Raw genomic sequence first — 24,328 nt, 5'->3', positions numbered from 1 at the left:
ACACACATGCAGGCACTTCTAAAGTCATACACAAACACTCTCCATGCATTCCTTTACTGTTTGCTCTCTCATATACACACACACAGGCACTTCTAAAGTCATATACACACTCTCCATGCATTCCTTTACTGTTCGCTCTCTAATATACTCAGGCAGGCACTTTTACATTCATACACACACGCTCCATGCATTCCTTTACCATTCTTTCTCTCATACACCCAGGCAGGCACTTTTACATTCATACACACACGCTACATGCATTCCTTTACCATTCGCTCTCTCATACATCCAGGCAGGCACTTTTACATTCATACACATACTCTTCATTCACTCCTTTACCGTTCGTTCTCTCATACACACATGCAGGCACTCCTACATTCATACACACACACTTCATTCTCTCCCCACACACTTGCAATCACTGCCCAAATAACACAAGAATCAAACCCACTACCCTTAGGTCTGCAGAGAGACATATTTTAGAGAAAAAATTCATAGGTGACAAATGACAACTGATTATTCCTCTTACCCAATGAACACAAACAACAAATGAATTCAGGAAACTGGAAAACAAATGAAAATTAGGTTGGGGTGGATGTGTTATGCAAGTGGTGGTGTGAATTCTAAAAATCAGATTGGCTGCCACCACTTGCTTTATCGACAATTTAAAACCACATTTTCTAGTAAAAGTGTAATGTGAGCAGCAGGTAAAAACATGCTGAATCGTAACTATTGATGGCAAATTACAAGATAAGTTATGATTTCAGTGTGTTTTGCATGAAGCTCAATTACAAGTCTGCATTAAAGTTTCTTTTGCCTGTTGAAGGCAATCGGGGGTAAAAGCTTGCAATTCCAATCTTCTCATGGCATGCTCGGTGTTAAGCACAGAGGCGCCATGAGAAGGTACTTTGGGTTAATGAGTTAAGCACTATTTTATCCATGAACATGGGATACTATCAAATGCTTTTTTATAGTCAATCCATACCATACTTAAATTCTTCCCCCTTTTTTACAGTTCTCTAGTATGACTTTATTTAACAACAAATGATCCATTGTTCCATATGACTTTCTTTTATTGCCCTTTTGTTCTACTTTTATTTATTTATTTATTTATTTCCAGTTTGATAACCGGGGAAGTCCACTGGGCCTGAAAGCCCGTTTTCAGTGGAGGCCCGGGGAGAAAAGCTCCATGATAATACATTACACACAAAAACACAGCAGAACAGATCTAAACTAATACACACAAAAACACACTCTGTTCTAATAGCATAATACTTTAACAATTTCCAAACAAGAATGAGGTGCATTGGGCACTATACATAAGAAAAAGATATATTAGTGCAACTGTGAATGTTAGTAAAGTAGGAAAGGAAAGGAAATTATAGATAGAGTTTAAATGCAAGAGCAGGGATGCATGGGAGAAACGAATAAGAAGCAAAGAAATTAAAGGAGAGGTGTCAGAAGAGGATAGAAAAAGAACAGATAACTAATGTTCAAATTGTGGTTGAGTCCAGGAGACCACCTTGAGAAAAAAGTCAAAAGATTTAAGGTGAGAGTAAGCATAGCACTTGAAGGAAAATAAAGGGTTTATTCAGGGAGGAAGGAGGAGATAATGAAGAAGAGAGGGGAGCTAGGGAGAGAGTCAGAAGAAGGGGAACCAATAATTGAGTTTTCTACTAAGTGACTATAATCCCTGTCAGCACCAATTCCCATGTATAGTTTATACTTCATCAGAAGGCAAGTTATTGGTTTATAATTTTTAGGGTAGCTTGCAGGTTCACTCTTAAGTAGGTTCATTATTTTGCCTGTTGTTAGCCAGGTTGGTGTCTATTTGGGGTGCGCATATAAATAGTTCTTACTCATGGCTAAATCCTCCTGCAAATATGTTAATACTTTTAACCAAAAGTTAGGTACTGCATCTGGGCCTGGGGTTTTCCAATTAGAGGCTTTTCTTAACTTTATTTCAATCTCTCTGGCTGTTACTTCATCCCATTTCATATCCTGTACTTTTAAACTTCTTATTCTTCCTTTTACTGCTTCTATCCATTTAGCATTTTTGTTATGTTCCAGAAGATCTTCATAGATACTTTCTCCAAATTGTATCTACTTCCTCTTTTTTGGCAGTCTTTCAATTCCTTTTACTTTATTTCCCAATTCTCTATAAAACTTTTTTCGGTCATCAATAAATTGCTTATTTTGTACTTTTCCTTTATATTTATCTGTATATCTTCTAAGTTTTTCCAACTGTGCTGAAATTTTTAATTTGTTATTTACGATAGTGCATAATAGATCCTGGTCTGTTCTAATATTGTGCATTGCTTTAATCATATCTGTCTTACTTAGTATTTTTCCTGATCTATTCCCTCTTCTATAGTCTTCTAAGAGTGACACTCCTTGTCTTTATTGCTTTATAGTTTTCTCTATTTGATACTTCCATGATGGTATTCAGTTTCTCCCTTTCCTTTCCCTCACTACTGTTCTTGTGGTAGAACTTACCAGTTATTAATTTACCAGCACAGTAATAAATCCTGTCTACTTCTGTTATATCACATGGATCACTATGGACAGTCCTAATTACTGCATTCATTTATTTTATCAGACCTCTGACGTTTTGGGTTTTATTGACCTTCTGTAGTCTATTTCTCTCAATGATCTTAATATATCTATCCATGTCTGTTAAATCAAGCAACTCTTCTCTTAGCTCATTTTCTTCAAAACTGAGGGCACATTCCTTGTTTTCCGTTTCCTGTGGGCATTCTATAGAAAGTTCTATAGCATCTTCCTGTGGCACCTTCTCTTCAATTTCATCCTGTGCAGTCTGTTGCTCGGTCATATGGGAACTCACTGCCCTATCACTCCTCAACATTGACTGCATCAGAGTTTCTACAATTTCCTGTTCCTTTCCTTGGTATCTAGCTTCAAGTGAACATTTATACTGGTTTCATGTGGAAGGCTCAAAATTACCTGACCAATTTCTTTCTGTTCCACTGGTTTCCTCTTAATTTTGATATCTATTGTTCTATCCTGTTGTGGTGCTTTCTGCATTAGATTTTTTCACTGAATCCTTCACTTTACAGGTACTCCATAACCTCAGTTTCTATTTCTTTAACTTCTCCATTACTAATCTCCTTTTCCTCTTTTCTTCTTATTTTTTGTATTGTAAAGTTTTCCATGTCTGGATTCCTTTGTCTGTATTTCTCTTCAAATATCTTTGGTGCTGTTCTTTTTGTATTGGTTAGTTTTGCTTTCTCCTTTGCATAAATATTGCATCATATTAAATCTCTTTTTCTTCCTGTGTCCATATTTCTTCTTCAGATGTTTCTTGATCTTCTTCTTTCTCCTTACTCTGGGAACTCACTCCATCATGCTGTGATGTAACCTGTATTAGACCTTCTACACCAAATCCTTCACTTTGCAGGCACTCCATAACTTCAACTTCTATTTTTTTAACTTCTACTTTACTAATCTTCTTTTCTGTTTTTCATCTTTGTGATATTATTTTTTTATTGTAAAATGTTCCATATCCAGTTGCCTTTGTCTGTATTTCTGTTTGAATATCTTTGGAGCTGCCTTCTTTAGATTGATTAATTTGGCTTTTTTCTTTGCATAAATATTGTACCATATCAAATCTTTCTTTCTTTCCCATGTCCATATTTCTTTCTTATATTTTTCAAATATCTCTAGGTTTTGTTGTTTATATTTTCGCACTTCCTCAGATGCTTCTTTCTCCAAACAGATTGAAGTTTCTTGATCTATACACTCTTTTTTCATAAATCGATTGCATTAATGAATGCAAATTTTCATTTGAAGCTTCTGACCGTTTCTTTCTTTTTTTTTTTTTTTTGTGGAAGCATTTTTCTTTCCTCTAATGTCTGTCTTAATCATTTTGTATCATATGTATGGATCTGCTGCTGTTATGCAAGGAAATATAGTGGGCTATTTGGTTAGAGTTAATATCAACATGGGACAACTGATACCCAGTTCAATAGTATGTGCTTCTTAATTTTCACTAGGCCTCATGGTTGGAATGTTCACATCATTCAAGGGAGATGTTTAACAGTAGGCACACATGATATTTGGACTACTGTTTACCCAAGCTGATAATGTGCTGCTGTTCCCCCACCCCCAACACAGCAGTGTACCCATATAACCACTTTAGCAGAAAATCAGCTATGGTATATCAGTGGACCAGGCAATCTCAGGGCTGTAACATAGATAGCACTGACACATTGTATGTCTCTCTTCATGCAGGATAACAATGTACATATGTATGCTGTTGACTGTGTAATGAATGACCCCTCTCTGTCTAGCCACCTGTGTGGCTCAGTGGAGTAGGGAAGCTAGCATGGGTGATGTTGTTGTTGGTTGTAATCTGGAATTACTCACGTCTTTTGCATGTGAGGTAGTAGTATGTTGGTGTTTTCACAGAATGTCATACCCCCAACCTCTTAGTGCAAGAAATCTGGACAAAGCCAGAAAGATTGGGGGGACAAAGACCCAAACATAGGGACATAGTTTAAATATCGGTCACATAAACCTAGACAGTGGCTGAAATTAAACATATTACAGAAGTACATATTTTCTGAAGGATATAAAGTCTGGCACACAATTGTTTGTCTGTAGTTAGTAGAATGTATTGATGTCAACATTCAATAAAGCACCAGAAGACCACATATGTGTGAGGAACAGACCAAACATATGAGGCAAAACTCTGGACATTCTATGAAAATCAGGACAGTTGAGAGGTATGCAGACTGTCAGTCTGTTGGTGGTGTAACATTACCAACCTCAGTGACATATTTAATACAGCAGACAGCTGGGGAATTCTTTAGACATTTTGAGTGAAGTGCAGTACTGCAGAAACAGGGGCGGTAGTTAATGTCTGTAGCATACAAAATCCTGGCCTGGAATACAGGCAGGTGTGGCCTGGAGTCACATTATAAGTACTGACAGTCCCAATGGGCATGCCCATACACTTAGTAAAAATTAGTGTAATTCTGTTGGCCCTTCATTGAAATTACCTGTTTTGTATAAATGTTCATAGGTTCATAGGTAGGTACTAGGCTATTGGCCCTAGGGCCTATATAAGCCTAGCCAAAAGGTACCCTGGCTTTCGGCACCCAAGAAAATTATTTTCCTGTGCCACTGTTGAGCAGAGCCACAGAAGTGATCCCCGGGGTGAATTTTCTCTCCCATCCAATCATCAAGATTTTTCTTGAAGAGTGCTAATGAGGAGCTTTGTTTGATATAGATAGGTAGTTTGTTCCAGAGTATGGGAAGTCTCTGAGACAGGAATCTATCCCTCCAGCATGTTCTGTTTATTGTGGTGACAAGGTTTAGGTCCATAGAGTGTGTAGCTCATAGAAATTGGGATTTCTTTAAGTGGAGCATGTCTAAAAGCTCTGGGTTTGACATAGCTTTGTGTGCTAGGCAGAGATCATCTCTGCTTAGGCGATATGCGACAGAGTAAAGCTGTAGTTTTTTGAGACGGTCTGCGTAGGGCATCTGTTTGAGGCCACTAATCCTCTTTGTGAGGTATTCCTGTGGCCTTTCCAGTTGTTGTAGATGTCTTGTGAGGTACATACTTAAATGGCATTGTACTCTATAATGGGTCTAATGAGTGACGAGTAGAGGGGAACGATGACATCTTTTTTTCCTGGATGTGAAACCTTTTGTGATGAGGTGTGCCACATAGAAGAATTTCCTGACTACTGTGGCAATGTGATTATCAAAAGAGAGACTACTGTCCACCTGTGTCCCAAGGTCTCTTATCACACTTTTGGTGTTAAGTAGACTCCCGCCTATGTGGTAGTTCATGGGTACAGAGTTTTTACCAAAAGGGATCACAATGCCCTTTTTGGCATTGAGCTTCAGGCCATGGCTTTGACACCAGGCATCTGTCTCAGTGAGGCCCTTTTGTTGGATGTCCACATCTTTTGGAGTTTTGATTATGGCTCCTAGTTTGCAGTCATCTGTGAACTTCATTAGCCAAAGACCTTCTGTGTTAGCCTGTACTTTAGAGAAGTAGATACCAAACAGGAGAGGACCCAGGACTGAACCCTGTGGTACTCCACTTGTCACTGGTCTGAAGTTGGATTTGGAGTCTGCTACTTTCACAGTGTGGGTTCTGTCAGTGAGCCAGTTGGCAACCCATTTTGTGACATAGGGATTTATACCTAGTTTAGTGAGATTATCTATAATTCCAGAGTGGGGGATGGTATTGAAAGCCTTGGCAAGATCTAGATAGGCTGTGTGAACCACCCTACCCTCATCTACGGCTTTGGTGACTGCTTCAAAGAAGTCTATCAGGTTTAGGAGACATGACCTGCCTTTTACAAACCCAAACTGGGTGGGGTCCTGAGTTTGGAGATTACCAATGTCATTGTTTATAAGTTCCATGATGATATGTTCTGTAACCTTGCAGGCCAGGCTCGTTAGGCTAATGGGGTGGTAGTTTCCAGGGTTTGTGGTGGCTCACCCTTTGTGGAGCGGGATAACCATCACTGTGCACCATTCAGTGGGCACATAGCCTGAGGTGAGGCTATGATTGAACATGGTACTTAGGTGGGGTGCCAGTTTGTTCTGTAGTTCATGTAGAACTCAGCCTGGGATGTTGTCAGGTCCCATGGATGCTGTGTTCTTGACTTTGGATGGTGTGTTTTTTACCTGTGCAGCCGTGATTACAGGAACTTTGCATTCTTCTGTTATAGAGATAGGCCCTTTGGGGGATGACAGGGGGTAAAGTTAGCACTGAACCTATCTGCCAGGATGTTGGCAATATCAGTTGGTTCTGTATATTTAGTGCCATTGTGCTGTAACTCAGAGCAGATCTGAGTGTTGCCATTGAGATTCTTGACATAGCTATAGAATGCTTTGTGGTTGTCTTTAGAGTCAGTGGCAATTTTGTTTTCATAACTAGCTTTGGAGGATTTTATGAGGAATCTCAGCTTCTTACTGAGGCTGACCAAGGAGTTTCTCCAATCATGGGATTTTACTCTTTTTTGCAACAGTTTCTTTCTTCTGTTGTAGAGTTTGTTTATGGAAGGGACCACCAGATTGGCTTCCTTTTTTTGGAGGATACCATCTTGGTTCTGTTAGGGATTGCACGATCCATGCACTCGTTTAAGTGCTTATAAAGTGCATTTGTGTAAGACTCAGCAGTCATACCTCTACTGTCCGTCAGCATGGGTGTTGTGAAGTTTGCCACTTCTGTCTTAAGAAGCGTGAAGTTGGCTTTGGAGAAATTTTTTACTTCGGTTTCCCTAATGGGGGTGGGGGAGGGTTGTGGATGTCTAGGGTGATTAGCTTGTGGTCAGATCTGACCAACGAGGAACTGACCTCTGGTATGAAGCACCGGTTGCCCATGTTGGTAATAACCAGGTCTAGGATATTGCTGACCCTGGTGGTGGTGTGGATAAGTTGATCCAAGGCATTTGGAATTTATGAATTCCAGAAAATGTTGAGCACAAGAGTTGGTACATGAGTAGTTTTCCGAGTTAATGGTAGGATAGTTGAAATCACCCATTATTAGGGTGTTAGGTTGTACCCTAATATTTTCCAGTGTATCAAGAAATGAGGAGTGGAAATTCTGGGGCATGGTGGGGGATCTGTAGCAATCTACAATTTGGATTGTGGTCTTGCCCAGAGTTAGTTGCACTTGGATAATCGCGGATGCATTATGCTGAGCAACTAGCCTGGAGGTGTGGATATCCTTAATGAATATGGACATGCCTCCACCTTTAGTGTTTTGGTCCAGGTTAGGTGGCAGAAAGGTGTAGTATGAATTATAGCCTGATAATGCAGGGGTACTCTCTGGAGCCTTGAACCAGGTCTCTGTCACTGCACAGAAGTCGATGTTCTCCATTTTAAGGAGTGCCTCGAGTGAGTGCATTTTGAAGTTTAGACTTCTAGCATTGAGTAGCAATACCCTCAGATTCTTCTTGACTGTACCTGTTATGGTGGTGGATTTGTCACTTGAACCCTGCCTAAAAAAGGCACTATAGGGGTGGCTAGAGCCTTAGCCAGTATCTGGAATCCCAGGGGCGACAGGTGCAGGCCATCTCTGGAAAAGCATCATGGTTTGTCGATCATGTCATCCCAGGCAGACAGATACTGGATCACCTTAGAATGACACCAGAAGCTTAGCCAATTGTTGAAGTCAATCATTTTTTCCTTGTACTGTAGTATCATTCTGGGTGATGGCAGGATGCTACTCAGGGCTAGGGTCATACCTGCCTGGGCTACAAGATTAGATAGCTCCTCCATGTCCCTTTTCATGTAGTCCAGGGAGGTACATCTCAGGTCATTCACACCAACATGGACAATGACAGAGTCATATTTGTACTTGTGGAGTGACCTGAGTGCATGCATTATGTGGTGGATCCTGGCACCCAACAGGCAGCTGACAGTAACTTTCTCCTTGTTTAGCCTGGTGAGTGGAACATCAGTGTACCTGACTATAGAGTCACCTATGACTAGAGTGTTGGGTACGTTGTTATGCCTTATGGGCTGTGGTTGAGTGGCACACTGAGTTTGTGGGCTATGTGTCATTTAGGTTGTGTTGGGGTGGTGGAGGTTGCGTGTGTTTATGCTTTGGAGGTCTGTGTTGCTTGGGCAGGTTTTTACTGAGAGCATCCACGAATGTAGTTGTATGTTTTCTGTTTCTATGTGTGTGTTTTGGTGTTGTAGGTTTTGAGGGACTATGTGCTGAGTGTGGTGTGGTGCAAGTGTTTACCTTCTCCTCTTGACTGTCTAATCCAGTCTTAGGTGAAGAGAGCTTTGCTTCCAGTTTGGCTATATAAGTGCATCTCTCACAGGTTGTAGCGTTGGGTGGTAGGAGGAGAGGGTTGTCTGTGAACATGAGGCAATTACTGCATTGCCCCAAGATGCCCAGATGGATATGATATACAGACATATACGTATACATATCTATCTGTCAGCATCTGTCTTTCACATGCATAGTATATCTATCGCTATGCAGTGTCAGATAGATATATATACTGATATATATAGCTATATATATTAAAATGATGCATAGACTCTCCCCATATATCTACATAACACATATAGATATCATGCAAATGCAGCTACATTTATATATACATCCCTGTGATATACAGAAATATGTGTCTGGATGTCTGCATTGTCTGACATACCCTAATAATGGTGATAAATCTGCACTATCACACAGCCAAATGTTGCTCAAGGGATCCAAACTAAGGATGCAACACTACATAATCCACTTACCTATAGATCCCTATGCCTGCTGGATGTCACCACGTAGACAGACACAGGTGAGCAGGTGGTGCAATGTATAATAGTGTTAACACACACATGGAAAGGGTACATTGTCCCTGCCCACAGTGTCACCTGTCTAACTGCAAGCAGCCACATATGGCCATACTGATAACTGTAGACACATAATTAGGATAACAACAGTTATCTCATTGCTAGAATACTAGATGCAGATAACAGTATGAACCAATATCACTCTGCAGGCCACAGATGCTGTTCAACACAAGCCTAGTTTGTGTAATGCACAAGCACTGTGCCTGCAATCACATATCTAAAAGACTTAACCTGTGATGCATGTGATAAGTACTGTGATCTATAGTGTGTAATCCTAGATAGGTAGGGGTTCTAATCTCACTACACCCCACTTGGTTTGTGTATATACCCCTGCAAAACAATGGACATGCCCTCATGGACTATCCAGCAGCAATGGTTATGCACTTTTTGGGTTCATAACTTGCTGTTGGCTTCAAAGCTGCCCTCTTCTACAAGGCATGATAATGTCAGCCACCCTGAGACTACCAGCAGACAGTATAATATCAGACATAAGCTGTGGCACATGCTGTGGAGCATGTGATAAGTACTGTGATTTATAGTTTATAGTTTATAAGCCTAGATAGGTAGGGACTCTAATTTCACTGTGCCCAACATGGTGTGTGTGTATATCCATATGGCGTACATATGATAACCTTTAGTTAGAGTTTTGCATCATTTTATTTCTAGTGGATGATGTGGACCCCCAAATGACTGACCACAACAAGGTTCGCTGATATCAACAAGCATTACATGTTCTAAACATATTTCTAGCAGACACAAGTTGTGTTGTGTGCATCAGGTACTGTGATCTGTAGTGTGTACCAGTACATAGATAAGTGCTCTAATCTACATACAGCCAACTTGAAGTATGTGTGTGTCCTGGCATGTCCTGTATGCAGTGAGTGGAAGTGGTGCTAGCCTAAATGTGCCCATGTTTGTGTGTGAGGCTGTTACAGCAGTATGCAGCATGTTATGGAGCCATAGGGTGTGTGAACTTAACTAGCACAATGGCCATACAGCCATCACAATCAGAGACATCTGTATACCCCTCAGTACAGGACCAGCACATATTGTTCCAGTCCAAGAGGGAGGCAGACGCTGTGTGTTGAGATGACGGCTGCCCAGACAATCAAACAGAGAGCATGTGCTGAGGTGCACTGAGGTGCTCTGTGTACCATTAGGCAGAGTCTGTTTCAAGGGTGTGTTTATATTTACTAGACAAATGTGTCCTACAAGCATGTAGTACTAATGTCACACAGTAGGTTAATGTCATTACAGTGAGTCATCCATCTACTATGCTTCCTACAGATAGGTATCATATGCACTCCAGGAAGGTCACACCTTGCCCTGTAGCAGACCTTATCACTAATTATGAATGCATGAGTACACTGACCACCACCATTATCATTGGTAGATTGTCATACAGATGTGAACCTATGGAACCATGCACGTATACTGCTGTACCTTGCTGACATCATATATCTTCTGTGTGCAAATTCCATGCTGTGCCGCTTCACTGCCACTGTGTGTCCATAGGTTATCCCCTCAGACACATTGAACAGAAACATACACAGGTCTGTGACATACCTGTCATTGTGTAACAATTCCACCAGTACAACATTATACAACATAAGGTCCAGAAATATATGTTGTGTACTCATGACACTTGCCAGCATACAGTGTATGTTGGTGACCACTACAAGTGGCATGGCAAAACAATATTGCATTACACAAGTACATGTCAAGTAATATAGTCACTCTGTGCATCAGACACATAGCATCGATGGGAAGGATGACAGGGTTGTGGCACAGGTATCATCACTTGCACAGGGTGATGTATGGGGGTGCTGAAGGCCTAGGCTGGCCCAAATGGTTGACAGCATGTGTGTGAGTCAGGAAGGGAAGCAGGTTAGATGGACCATGGAGAGGTGCCATGTGTGTATGTAGGTGACTTGCATGTGACAGTGGTATGTGAGTGTGTGCGTGTACACAGTCAATCTCAGTGCTAGCCCTACATGTGTGTATGTTGGACAGGTGTGAACCATACATGGTAGAGTTGACAGTTCACTGTCTCTGGCCCTGAACATGGGAACTGGCTCTGCCAGGAGTTGCACTGGCACTACCATGCCCAAGGTCAGATGCGATGCTAGTATGTGATGCTGACTGCTGTCTGTTGGGATTGTGTCCCCCATGGCCACCCAGGACCACGTGCTTATGGCCTGCCACATTGTGGTGTGGACAGCACACTCCCCTATGTGGCACTGGATATACTGCCACTATGGAAGCATAACTGTGCATGACAGTGTGGACTTTTCAGCAGATGGTGTTGCTGACCTACATCCATGGGTTAGACACCCAACTCCAGCCATATGTTCCAGCATAATGTGCAGTCCAAGACAGACACTGTCTCAGCCCACCATCTGTCCAGTGCATCAGTGAACTGATTCAGGGTGCCTCCAGTGCAGTGGAGGCAGTTACGGATGTCAGACTGTACTGCATCCATAACTCTAAGCATACATCTGGTGTTCCATTCAGAATGTGCCTGTGCCTCCATGATGGCCCGAAACATGCGCCAAGTGACCCATGAAGTGACACCTACAGCAGGTGGTGGACAGAAAGCAGTCCTTTTATGAGCCCCCCCCCCTGTCAATCGGCCTGTGTGGGACCTCGCCAGCTCTCTGGCTATGGCCAATGTGTACACTCACTGAAGCCATAGTTACCACACTGGCCTGTTCAGTGTCTCCACCCTCTGACTGTCCAATATCTAAGGCCTGTGGGGACTGGGTATGTGTGGGCATAACCAAATGTAGAACCACAGACCAAGAAGCAAATAAGATATCCGCCACGGAATCTAGACACAAAACAGAAGTTGTTTCAAAATGTAAAAATCTTTTATTCCAAACAAAAACAAGAAGAGTATCCACAAGCGCTTTCACTTGGATGTTCCAAGCTTTATCAAGTAGTTTTAATGTTCCAGAACAACTGTTTAAATAGTTGGTAGGCTCTAATTAAGCCAAAAAACTTGTACTTAATTAACCAATTGTCATTAATAATTAAAACTCTTGTAAACCAATATTAAGCACTAAAATTCAGCTACCATTGCTGTTTACTATATGCTGCACACAAATTCTGCAGTTTATCATTTGTTTAAATACAAATCAGTGCATATAGATGTCATTACAAAACACAATGTTTCTTTAAACTGTATTTTGAATTTAAACCTGTTCAGTGCCTTTTAGATGTATTTGTCTTAAAAACATAAATAAAACAAGTGTTACACATTGTGTGTTTTCTAACCCTCCCAACCCCCCCTTTTTTTCTTTTATATGTAATTTTCTCTTGTTACCATTAATGTATTATTCATTTGTTTTTAAGACAAATACATCTAAAAGGCACTGAACAGGTTTAAATTCAAAATACAGTTTAAAGAAACATTGTGTTTTGTAATGACATCTATATGCACTGATTTGTATTTAAACAAATGATAAACTGCAGAATTTGTGTGCAGCATATAGTAAACAGCAATGGTAGCTGAATTTTAGTGCTTAATATTGGTTTACAAGAGTTTTAATTATTAACGACAATTGGTTAATTAAGTACAAGTTTTTTGGCTTAATTAGAGCCTACCAACTATTTAAACAGTTGTTCTGGAACATTAAAACTACTTGATAAAGCTTGGAACATCCAAGTGAAAGTGCTTGTGGATACTCTTCTTGTTTTTGTTTGGAATAAAAGATTTTTACATTTTGAAACAACTTCCGTTTTGTGTCTGGATTCCGTGGCGGATATCTTATTTGCTTCTTGGTATGTGTGGGCATACTAATTTTCTGCAGTGACAATGGGAGCAGAAAAGGGATGTCAACCTCTGGGACAGATACAGCCTCCAACAACCCCACCTGTGCCTCACTGTGGCCACCATCATCTTCAGAGTCCAAAGAGACACTGACATCAGGTTGTGTGGGGGAGAGACCCCAACACCCCTGGTCACCTGTGGAAACCAAGACAAAAGCAGTACATTACTACCTGCACTATTATGTATGGAAAATCCACAAAGAATCATAATAATGAGGATAAACAACTGCATTATCAGTCTCACATCTTCTCATCTCCATTTTCATACACAACAGACTTCCTCACAACAAAATACACATTCGACTCAAGGCCTTTATAACAGGCAAGTCAGGTAAATCACATGACACTTGACCAGAACAATGTACCTTTTAGGTGTTTAATATGACACTATACCTGATAAAACAACACATAAAACCCAGTACATCTATCTTAACAAATATATACAAATACAAGTTTCAGCACCTAAGGTATGTACCATCAACCTTTCATTTTTTACAAGTCATGTCAGATTAATTGTGTCATGTATACCAGGAGGCTTATTCACTCTGAACTATAACTGCAGAAGTCTTTCTGCTTGTTCAGCTACACTCCTGTGATTTCCCACTCTAGGAAACGTGGGTAACTGTTCCAGACTGGAACATACAAACATTCTACTCAGGTTATACACACCATTAAGTGTACACAGAGAATTATCCTGGCCCTTAACCTTAATAACATATATATGTTCCATAACAAAACAGTATCAAGCTTACCAGGAATAGGACCACGGCCTTGGACAACTCCTGATGGACCTGTAAAAAGATGAGGGTGAGGTAATTTCAGTAGCACTGCATGCTGCAGCACAAGGTAATACTTGCATATATCTTACATATACAGTAGCTACTGTGTTACTTGATGTATTGGTGACATTCTGAGTATGAGTGTACAACTCAGCTTAAACCTCCCCCCCACAGCACATAGACCTGGCACCCATATAAAGGTATTTACAGCCTGACAGAATGACTGCTACAGTATTGCAATGGTGATCACAGTAAGCTTACCTGCATGCTTCTCTGCTGTGGACACTGTGGCACCCACATCCATGATGTATGGTGTGATAGATGCCTGTGACCTGCTGTGTGTCCCTAGGTTCATCAGGAATTCTTCAATGGCCATGAGTGATTGCCCCATTGCAGGCTCTCCACTGGTGATGGCACAATCCCTGGCTATATCAGCTGCCCTTCTTCATGCAGCATTTACCATGTCTGTAGCATACCTCTCAAATGAACAGATTTTCACAGAATGTCCAGATTTTTGCTTCATATTTTTTGATTGTCAGACTTTATCCTTCTTTTAATACATAATAAAAGACTGAAGTCAGTTCAGAATTTTTTTAAGTTTATAGGAGTAATATTTAAATTTGATTTCCTATTTTTTTTAAGTACATACAATTGAAATATTATTTGTGTCCATTTTCTTTTACTGAAGGTTTTCTTAGTATGTGTTGTATTTCAGTCTGAACTGCTCATCCAAGAAGAGCTGGTGGCAGATCTCATTCACATCCCAGATGGAATTATGTACTGCCCAGGGGTGCTGTTCCTGGTATACACTCCTGGAGATAGGACCATGGCCAGATGCTGCCATATGTCCTTGAAGTGTGGGAATGGGATCTGACCGCTTGGAAAGGGGAAGTTGATCTCTTGGACATTAGTCAGCGAAGATGGGAAAAGGGAAACACATTACATTATCCCAGTGGATGCAAAGGGAAAGCATACACATACAGCACTTACAAATCAGCTTGTCCTGTCCACTACTTGCTCACATTGTATGTGTGTGGATGTGTGAGAACATACTATTGCCTGTCAGCAAACTGAGACAGTATGGCACTGTCCTGTGTTCCTATGATATTTGAGATTCTGCTGTATGATCATATGTACAATGTGTGTTGAGATTTATGTGATAGATCATATAACCCCAGTCCCACAATAAGTGTGTGATATTATGACCACACCCAATATAGTGTAATGTATGACCACTAGAGTAGACAAAAGACAATGTATGTGCATAATATTGTATGGGACTGTATGTGCAACAGGTATCCATATACATATGACCACATTACCATGGGTCTAAGACAGGCTTACTGTTCATATTTCTATTCCCCATATCTCTATCCTCCATCTACCTATTGCTTTTCTGGTTCAGTTACATACCTGGTGGGTACATTGTTCTACTAGTTTCCCCATATTTAGTAAAAAGTTCTGCAAAGGTCTGCTTCTGTATGAGGAATATCTCCTACTTGAATGTTTTACATCCAGCTGCTTTTGCATTTCTGCATGTAATCCATTAGCAGACTCTTGTCTGACTCTGTAGCTAGCACTCTGATGTGCACTATGCTTGTAAAACGGCTGAGATGCATGACATTTAACAGCAGAGATGCAACATCATTAATCAATGACATGCAACCCATGTAGAATATATAAGAAGTTCTTAGCTGGAGATGTGGACATCTTAAGGGATGAGATGCAACTGTTGGGGAGATGAGACTACACTGTTGCAGAACATAGGTCTGTAGCAGCTGCCTTTATGGACACTGCTGCAGGTAAATAAACAACACTTGAAGGTAATAACACTTAGGCAGAGAGTGTGAACACTTTAGGAATGTGTCCAGCTTTGCAGCTGCTGTGTCAGCTTTGTCAGCCTTTGAGATACCCTCGAGGATAGTTGAGCATCGTTTTAAGGTGCGTATGTTAGGCAACTGTGTCAGCCAACATGATACTAGGTGACATACCGTAATGCTATATGGATGTAAGTGTGCTACCTGCAGGCTATATGGATACAGCACTTTGAAGCGGTTATTTATTTTGTATAGTTGTATGTGGAAAATGAGTGCACTGTTATTTAAATTATGTACTGTAATCACAATAATGTAATTGAAAAACAACAACTGTTATTTGCAATGTGTAAGGAAAGCATATACAAATATATTGTATGCAGAAGCCATTGTGCAGTTACAAGCTGTGTATTTATGGACAGGAGGTGTTGAACCCAGATATATGTCACTGTTAATTGAGGTGTATTTCATTCATTAGTATATGTGCAATGATATACATGTGTCTATATGGATGTATTTGTGCACCATATGTATGGTTGAATATGGATTTTTATGCTTGCCTTATTCCAACTTTGGTCATGTGGCTTTTAAAGGCACCTGCACCAGCAGGGCAGGCCTACATGTATTATATTGTATGTATAGCTGGCTGGCTAATTGGTATACCCAGTTGATAAATTACACTGGTTTTGGCCATTTTTTTTATATTGCTTTTTGGCAAATCACTCATGTCTTGGTGCAGTCGCGGCAAATTATTGCTGTAGAGTTCAAATAACTGTACATTTTTTTCCATCTGCTTGTAACCATCTGTGTGCTTTAGGTGATAGCAGTGTTTTAAGAAAGAGTATCCTGCAGGTATGATGGGCTCAGGCTTGAAACCATCATGAGGTGTTTATTTTTGTGTGTGGGCTATTATGTTAGAAATTAGGGTGTGAAATTATAGCTCCTATCACATTGGTTAAGGAAAAGCATATTGCAGTGAAAAAACAATAATTAAAAATGTGAAGAGATGGGATAGTGGTGAAATGCTAACTTAAGCAGAGGGAGGGAAATAGGAAAGGCAGGGGGGAATACAAAGGGAAGGGTCAGAGAGGGAGGCCATAGCTATCTGGGGCTTGTACAGCAACAAACTAGCAGCAAGGCAATTTGGGATATATGTCCAGTGGTCTGTGGAAAATGAGCTATTATTTATAGGACATATATTCCATTTTTTTTTGAGACAAGTTGTCCATTTCTTTAAAAGGTAGGTGTGGAATTTGGAAGGGAAGAGGCAGTGTGGGGGAGTGTTGGAGGGTATGCTGAGTGTGGGGATACAAACAGATAAGAAGGGGTGGTGCAGACAGAAGACAGACAATGCATTTGAACAGAAGGGAGTGGTGAGACAAGACATAGGGGGGGGGTGGTGGAGGAATGGGAGCCCATGAGCTTGGAGAGGTGCCATGGAATCTCACATCCCACGCCTCTGACCAGCAGCAGCTCCTTCACTGCTCTGGGCCTGGCAGTGCTGGAGCTGGAGGCACCCAGCTGGGGGTGCCCGCCCCCACTCAGGCAAGGTCCTCTATCCAGCCAGGCCAGGGTCATAGCATCCCAGCCCAGGCTGTGGTCACAGCCATGGTGGTCTGTCCTGAGCACTCGCCCTCCACCTGAGCCCCAGAGGGGGCAATCCTCCACCATGGGGTGAGGAGGGGCGGCTGTCCCACCATGCAGGGGCGCAGAATGCACCATCAGTCTGCATTGCAGGTAACCAGCAAATAGAGCTACCTAAACGGATACATAGTACCATGTAACCTGGACGGCATAGTGCTGTTTTGTTTTATTGTCGTTCGGTTCCTATGCTTTTTATTTTATTATCACTTATTACTTCAGTGATACTGGTCACTTTTATTTGAGTGTTTGGGTTAGACTTGTGCTGTTCAGACATGCCTAGACCACCTGGCAGGTAAGTGCCACTGCCAGACCTGCAATATCATGGGACCTGGCCTATCATGGCCTATCATGACGTGATGAGGTACGCATGAGCAATTCATTGTATTGATAGCGTGCATGATCATTGTTAGCATTAGCAGCATGTAACATCATATTAATCAAATGCAATTACAATGGCAAATAACACAACAGTCAGTACAAGAACAATCAGCCAGTAATAAACCAATAGCATAAGTAGTACCAAGTAAAGCATAAGTGCAACCACATGGTTTATTTTACAAGAATATGTTAACATAACAATAATATAATACATAACAATAATAAACAAAACAGTTAATTTAACAAGTTAATTTAACAAGAAATACCACAACAAAAACCATAACACAACAATAATAAAAAAAAATATTATTTAATATAGTTATTTTTATGAAATAAATTACTAACACATAACAGTATTAAATACATGGCAGATAAGGTGGTAGAGAGAAGAAAAAAAAGAAAAACAGACACATTGCAGATTACATCTCACAAGCAGTGCTATGTTGCTCCACGAAGGCCTGTGTATTGGTCATTTATTGTACAGTGACTATCTAACTCCTACTATGTGATAGCAATATATATATACCTCTCAAGCTGTTTCATGGGACGGTATGGGCCAAACAATAAGTGCAGGTGTGCACAGACTAGACAGAACACTTGCACATCATGGACTTATACTTATATAACTACCAAGTAAAAGGTGGTAAGACTTTGCATTCCAAGTAATAATGTCTGTGGTAATCCTGTGACAGATGGATTACACAATATTAATTACATTGCTAGATATTGTGACACTTGAGAGCCATGTTGGTGTACAGTTCATAAACTAGACAGCTGTCGTGCCTTAGTTGCAATGCATTGGAATAGAACCTAATAGCTGTGACTGCACGGGACATCTGCAAATAATGTAATAATTGACTGCAGCAACTTAGTACAGACATGCAAGGAATACAGCCATACTGGAAGTTGACAGATTTATTTATGAATCAACAATGCTGATGAACATGTTATTCTTATTAATTTTAAAACTCTGTGAAATCTAAACACAATATAGGCTCATAGGTTCATAGGTTGGTACTGAGCTATCTGCCCGAAGGCATATATTAGCCCAGCCACATTGTGCGGTATTCATTGCCCCTTTAGTAGTTCCCTAGACCCTTGTACTAGCAGCTAGTACCCTTGGCCCCTATCTAGTAGTGCTGTTGGCGTGATCCCTGGTGTGAACTTTCTGTTACCCATCCACTCATCAAGGTTCCTCTTGAAGAGTGATAGTGAGGGGCTCTGTCTTATGTAGATTGGGACCCTGTTCCATAGTAAGGGAAGTCTCTGTGAAGGGAATCTATCCCTCCAGCATGTTCTATTCATTGTTGTGTTGAGGTTTATATCCCTAGAGCGTGTAGCTCGAGTAGATTTGGTTTTGCTAAGATGGAGCATGTTCAACAATTCTGGGTTGGACATGGCTCTGTACGTTAGACAGAGATCACCTCTGAGAAAGCGGTATGCAACAGAGAACAGTCTTAGCTTTTTCAATCATGCTGCATAGGGCAAGTGTTTGAGGCCAGTAATTCTCTTGGTTAGGTACCTCTGTGGTCTCTCCAGCTGCTGGAGATGTCTAGCCAGGTACATTCCAATTGGTGCATTGTACTCAATAATGGGTCTGATGAGGGAAGAGTAGAGGGGCACCATTACATTCTTAGATCTTGATGTGAACCCTTTCATGATCAGATGGGTCACATAGAAGGTTTTCTAACCACTTTGGCAACATGGTTATCAAAGGAAAGCTGGCTATCTACTTGGGTCCCTAGATCCCTTATTTCTTCTTCAGATTTCAGGGGATTACCTCCTATGTTGTAGTGTGCGGGTACTCTGTTTTTTCCAAAGGGGATTACTACACATTTTTTTGCATTTAGCTTGAGACCATGGCTTTGACACCATGCATCAGTCTCATTTAGGCCCTTCTGGAGGATCTCCATGTCAGCCGCAGACTCTATTATAGCACCCAGTTTGCAGTCGTCCACAAACTTAGTCAGCCACAGCCCTTCCGTGCTTGCCTGTACTTCTGAGAAGTATATGCCAAACAGGAGGGGCCCCAGGACAGAGCCCTGAGGCACACCACTTGTTACTGGTCTGGATTCGGACATAGATCCCACTACTCTTACTTTATGGGATCTGTCTGAGAGCCAGTTTGTGATCCATCTTGTAACGTAAGGGTTTATGCCCAGGCTGGTGAGCTTATCAATAATACCCAAATGGGGACTGGTGTCAAATGCTTTAGCAAGGTCAAGGTAAGCTGTGTGTACCTCCTTTTCCTTATCTATAGCCTGTGTAACTGTCTCAAAGAAATCCACCAGGTTCAGGAAGCATGATCTGCCCTTGACGAAGCCGAACTGTGTGGGGTCCAGCGACTGGAGGTTCCCAATCTCTCCATTTATGAGTTCCATAATGATTTGCTCCATAGCCTTACAGATCAGACTGGTCAAGCTTATTGGTCGGTAGTTCCCAGGGTCAGTTGTGGCCCCACCCTTGTGTAGCAGGACCACCATTGCCGTGCGCCATTCTCTGGGCACATATCCTGTGGAGAGGCTGAGACTGAACAGGGTATTAAGATGCAGGGTTAATTCCTTTTGGAGCTTGCGTATGACACAGCCTGGGACACCATCTGGTCCCATGGAGGCAGTGTTTTTAGCTTTAGATAGAGCCTTGTTAACCAACGTATTAGTAATAATTGGACTTACACAATCCCCTGGAATAGTAATAGGCCCTGTAGGTGGTGGTGGGGGGGAGAAATTTGCACTGAACCTGTCAGCCAAGATGTTGGCAATGTCAGTAGGGTCAGTGTATTTTGTTCCATTTTGTACTAGCTCAGAACAGACCTGAGCATTGCCATTTAGGTTTTTGACGTAGCCATAGAAGGCCTTATGGTTATCATTGGCATCCTTGGCAACTTTCTTTTCAAAATTAGCTTTAGTTGACTTGATGAGGACCCTCAATTTTTTACTAATGCTGATCAGGGATGATTTTTCTACTTGAGATTTGGCCTTTTTTTGTATAAGTCTCCTCCTTTTATTGTAAAGTTTGCTTATGGCCGGGGTCCACCAGACTGGTTTCTTCTTGCTTGAGGAAGGAGTCTTGGTTTTATTTGGGATAGCACGGTCCATGCAATCCTGAAGATGCATATAGAGTGCCTTGGTGTAGGAGTCCACATCCTGGATATCATTATCCTTCTGCAAGGGAATAGTGAAGCTTTCCACTTCTCCATATCTGCTCATAACATGGGCTACCTCATTCATATACCTTTTGTTCCTGGACAAGAGAAAATGTGAGTATTAACGTGACTGATAGTGTGCTGGAGATAACCTTGAACCATACTATGAGTTGAGCAATACAAGTTACAGGACATTCTTTTTGCATTCTAGAACTATTACAGTGCTATAATTGACTGCACTTACAGTAGAACACACATACATGGAATACAGCCATTCTGCATATATTAAAACAGCTTTATTGTAGTATCAACAATGCTGGTGAACATTTTGTATTGTTATTACTTTGAAATATCTGTGAAGTACACACAATATCTGCCCATGGAGTGTGCTACCTCACCCATATATGTTATTACCTGAAGTAGGAAGAACAGAGAGCATTATGTGACTGAAAGTGGCCTGGAGACAGCCTTGGACACTATCATGAGTTAAGCAATACAATTTGAAGGCCATTAGTTTTGCATTCCACAGCTATTACAGTGTTACACTTGACTGCAGCAACCTTACCATAGGCAAGCAATGCATACAGCTCTACTGCCATGATTATGACAAAACAATCCTGCTACCATTTTGCATATTGTTATTGGTATTGTTTATTGAACATCCGTTGATATTGTTCATGTATTGCACTACAACTCTAACTGCCCATTTATTGGGGTCTATATATGAACGAAAGTTCATATGAGTGAACACTCAATGAGCAAAAAAGGACGGACATCAAAAACAATATTGTGGGGGGGGCTGCACCCCCCCCCGCTAAATATATATACCAACTCAGAGATCACACTACAGTGAAGAAAGGGCAAATACTCCAATCTTCACTGTACTGCGATCCAACAACACTCATCTAGATGTCCTGCATTTTTGCGCTTTAGAGCATTCGCTTATATGAACTTTCATTCATATGCTAGAGACCCATTTATTGCACTACAGGTCTACCTGCCCATTTATTGCACTACAGTTTTTCTTGTGTATACTTTATTGCAGTAAATGCATTAGTCTTTCTTGCTTAATGCACTACAGTTAGCATACTACAGTTGTACTTAGCACACTCACAGAGCAACCTGGCCAGGCACCCAGCATGGGACTCAACATTGAAAGCCCTCTCAGCTGCACCTGTTGTAAGAGAAGCACACCATTATGCACACAGATTTGTAGACATTCAGCTTGCATATTAGTAAATCAGAGGATAAATTACTTACATATTTGTGGGGCATTCCCTGCTCTTGCCTCTTGGACCCAGGTTTCCAAGGTTCCCCTCTTTCTCCTTTTCAAGTCATCATAATGGTGACAACATTGCTCATCTGTGCAGGGGGGGAGTTCCCTGGTTAAACAGTCCCAGCATCTGCCTTACACTCTGAGCCCTAGAATCTGCCCTGCATCAGCCGGGGCTCCTGGTTTTTAACAAGGAGCCTGAACTTGACCCTGGACTCCTGAATATCCCAACTCTGCACCCAAAAGCACACACCCTCACCAACACCACCAGTCATACCAACAGTTGATTGAACCCCAATGACTGTCCTTGACCCTGGACTCCTGAATATCCCACCTATGCACTCGAAAGCATACACCTTCACCAACACCACCAGTCATACCAACAGCTGATTGAACCCCAATGGCTGTTGCAGAATTCCCACCTATTGGGCTTAATGCAGACTTTTTCCCCACACTTACACATCACTGAGCAACATTCAAAGAAGCAGTGCATTGCTTAGCAGCACTCATACCAGCTAAGTGAAGCCAAGTAGTGCTACAACTCACAGAGCTGTGGTTTTAATGAGATTTAGCACTGAGCAAACATTGGCAGCCATTAGCATGAATGAGCAGTGCTTAGCAGAGTGCAGCAGTGCCAACATTCAGAATAGTTTCATAAAATTATGCAAAAATATCACATTTATTTGCAGACATTTTCTGCCTGTTATAGACTTGAACCCAGGACCTACTACACCTAAGACCATAACTCTACCCATGTAGCTAGTCGGATGTTACAAAAGCTACTATACCTTCACCTTTACTACTAGGCTAACTGTCAATGTTGCTGAGCACTGCTCTGTGCAGCGCAAACATGCTTAAATACACCTATAAATAAATAATTAATTACATCCAGTTTCTATTTTAGATGTCTGGCAGGTGTTGTACATGTATGTGTGAGCTCCACTCTATGCCGCACAAACAAAAATTAAAATATATATATATATATATATATATATATATATATATATATATATATATATATATATAATTATGATACTAAATTGCATCCAGTTTGTGTTTGAATGAGAGAGAGGATAGAGGAATGGTGAGGATGCAAGGAGTAGAGGTGGCGAAGGTGGATGAGTTTAAATACTTGGGGTCAGTAGTTCAGAGTAACGAGGAGTGTGGAAGAGAGGTGAAGAAGAGAGTACAGGCAGGATAGAGTGGGTGGAGCAGAGTGTTAGGAGTGATTTGTAACAGACGAGTACCTGTAAGAGAGAAAGGGAAGGTCTGCAACAGGATAGTGAGACCAGCTATGTTATATGGGTTGGAGACAGTGGCATTGACAAAAAGGCAGGAGTTTGAGCTGGATGTGGCAGAGTTAAATATGTTAAGATATGCACTGGGTGTGACGAGGGTGGAGAGGATTAGGAATAAGTATATTAGAGGGTCAGCCCAGGTTGGAAGGTTTGGAGACAAAGCCAGAGAGGCAAGATTACGTTGGTTTGGACATGTGCTGAGGAGAGATTAGAGTATATTGGGAAAAAGATGCTAAGGATGAACCTACCAGGTAACAGGAAAAGAGGAAGGCCTAAGATAAGGTTTATGGATGTGGTGAGAGAGGACATGCAGGTGGTTGGTGTGAAAGAGCAAGATGCAGAGGACAGGAAGAAATGGAAACAGGTGATCTGCTGTGGTGACCCCTAACGGGAACAGCCAAAAGAAGATGATGAATTGCATCCAGTTTCTATTTTTAGATGTCTGCCAGGTGTCAGCTGTCTATATGTGAGCACAGCCTGACACTGCTGTGTTCCACACCATGCAAACATGCAGTAAAAAAAAAAAAAACATAACACATCATAACAAATGACATATTATACAGTTGACATACTTTGCAACATTGCAACAGTGGCGGGGAGCATTACAGGGACCCTCACACTCATCTGCAGCCATGGGTAGCTGTTACACCACTACCTACATTGATTCAATATCCATGTTCCTCAGCTCTCCCTCAGCAGCATGCCATCATTAATATGAATGGCGTGCTCCCGAGAGGGACCTGAACCCGTGTACATGGATATATTCCATGTAGGCTCTACACTGTGCCTACATGGGTTTTATTAAATCATGGGGAAAA

The sequence above is a fragment of the Protopterus annectens genome, chromosome 7.part0, assembly GCF_019279795.1.
Source record: "Protopterus annectens isolate FY-2018-M chromosome 7.part0, PAN1.0, whole genome shotgun sequence".
NCBI lineage: Eukaryota > Metazoa > Chordata > Ceratodontiformes > Protopteridae > Protopterus > Protopterus annectens.
The sequence above is the reverse complement of the archived record's forward strand: the minus strand, read 5'-3'. Positions refer to the sequence as shown.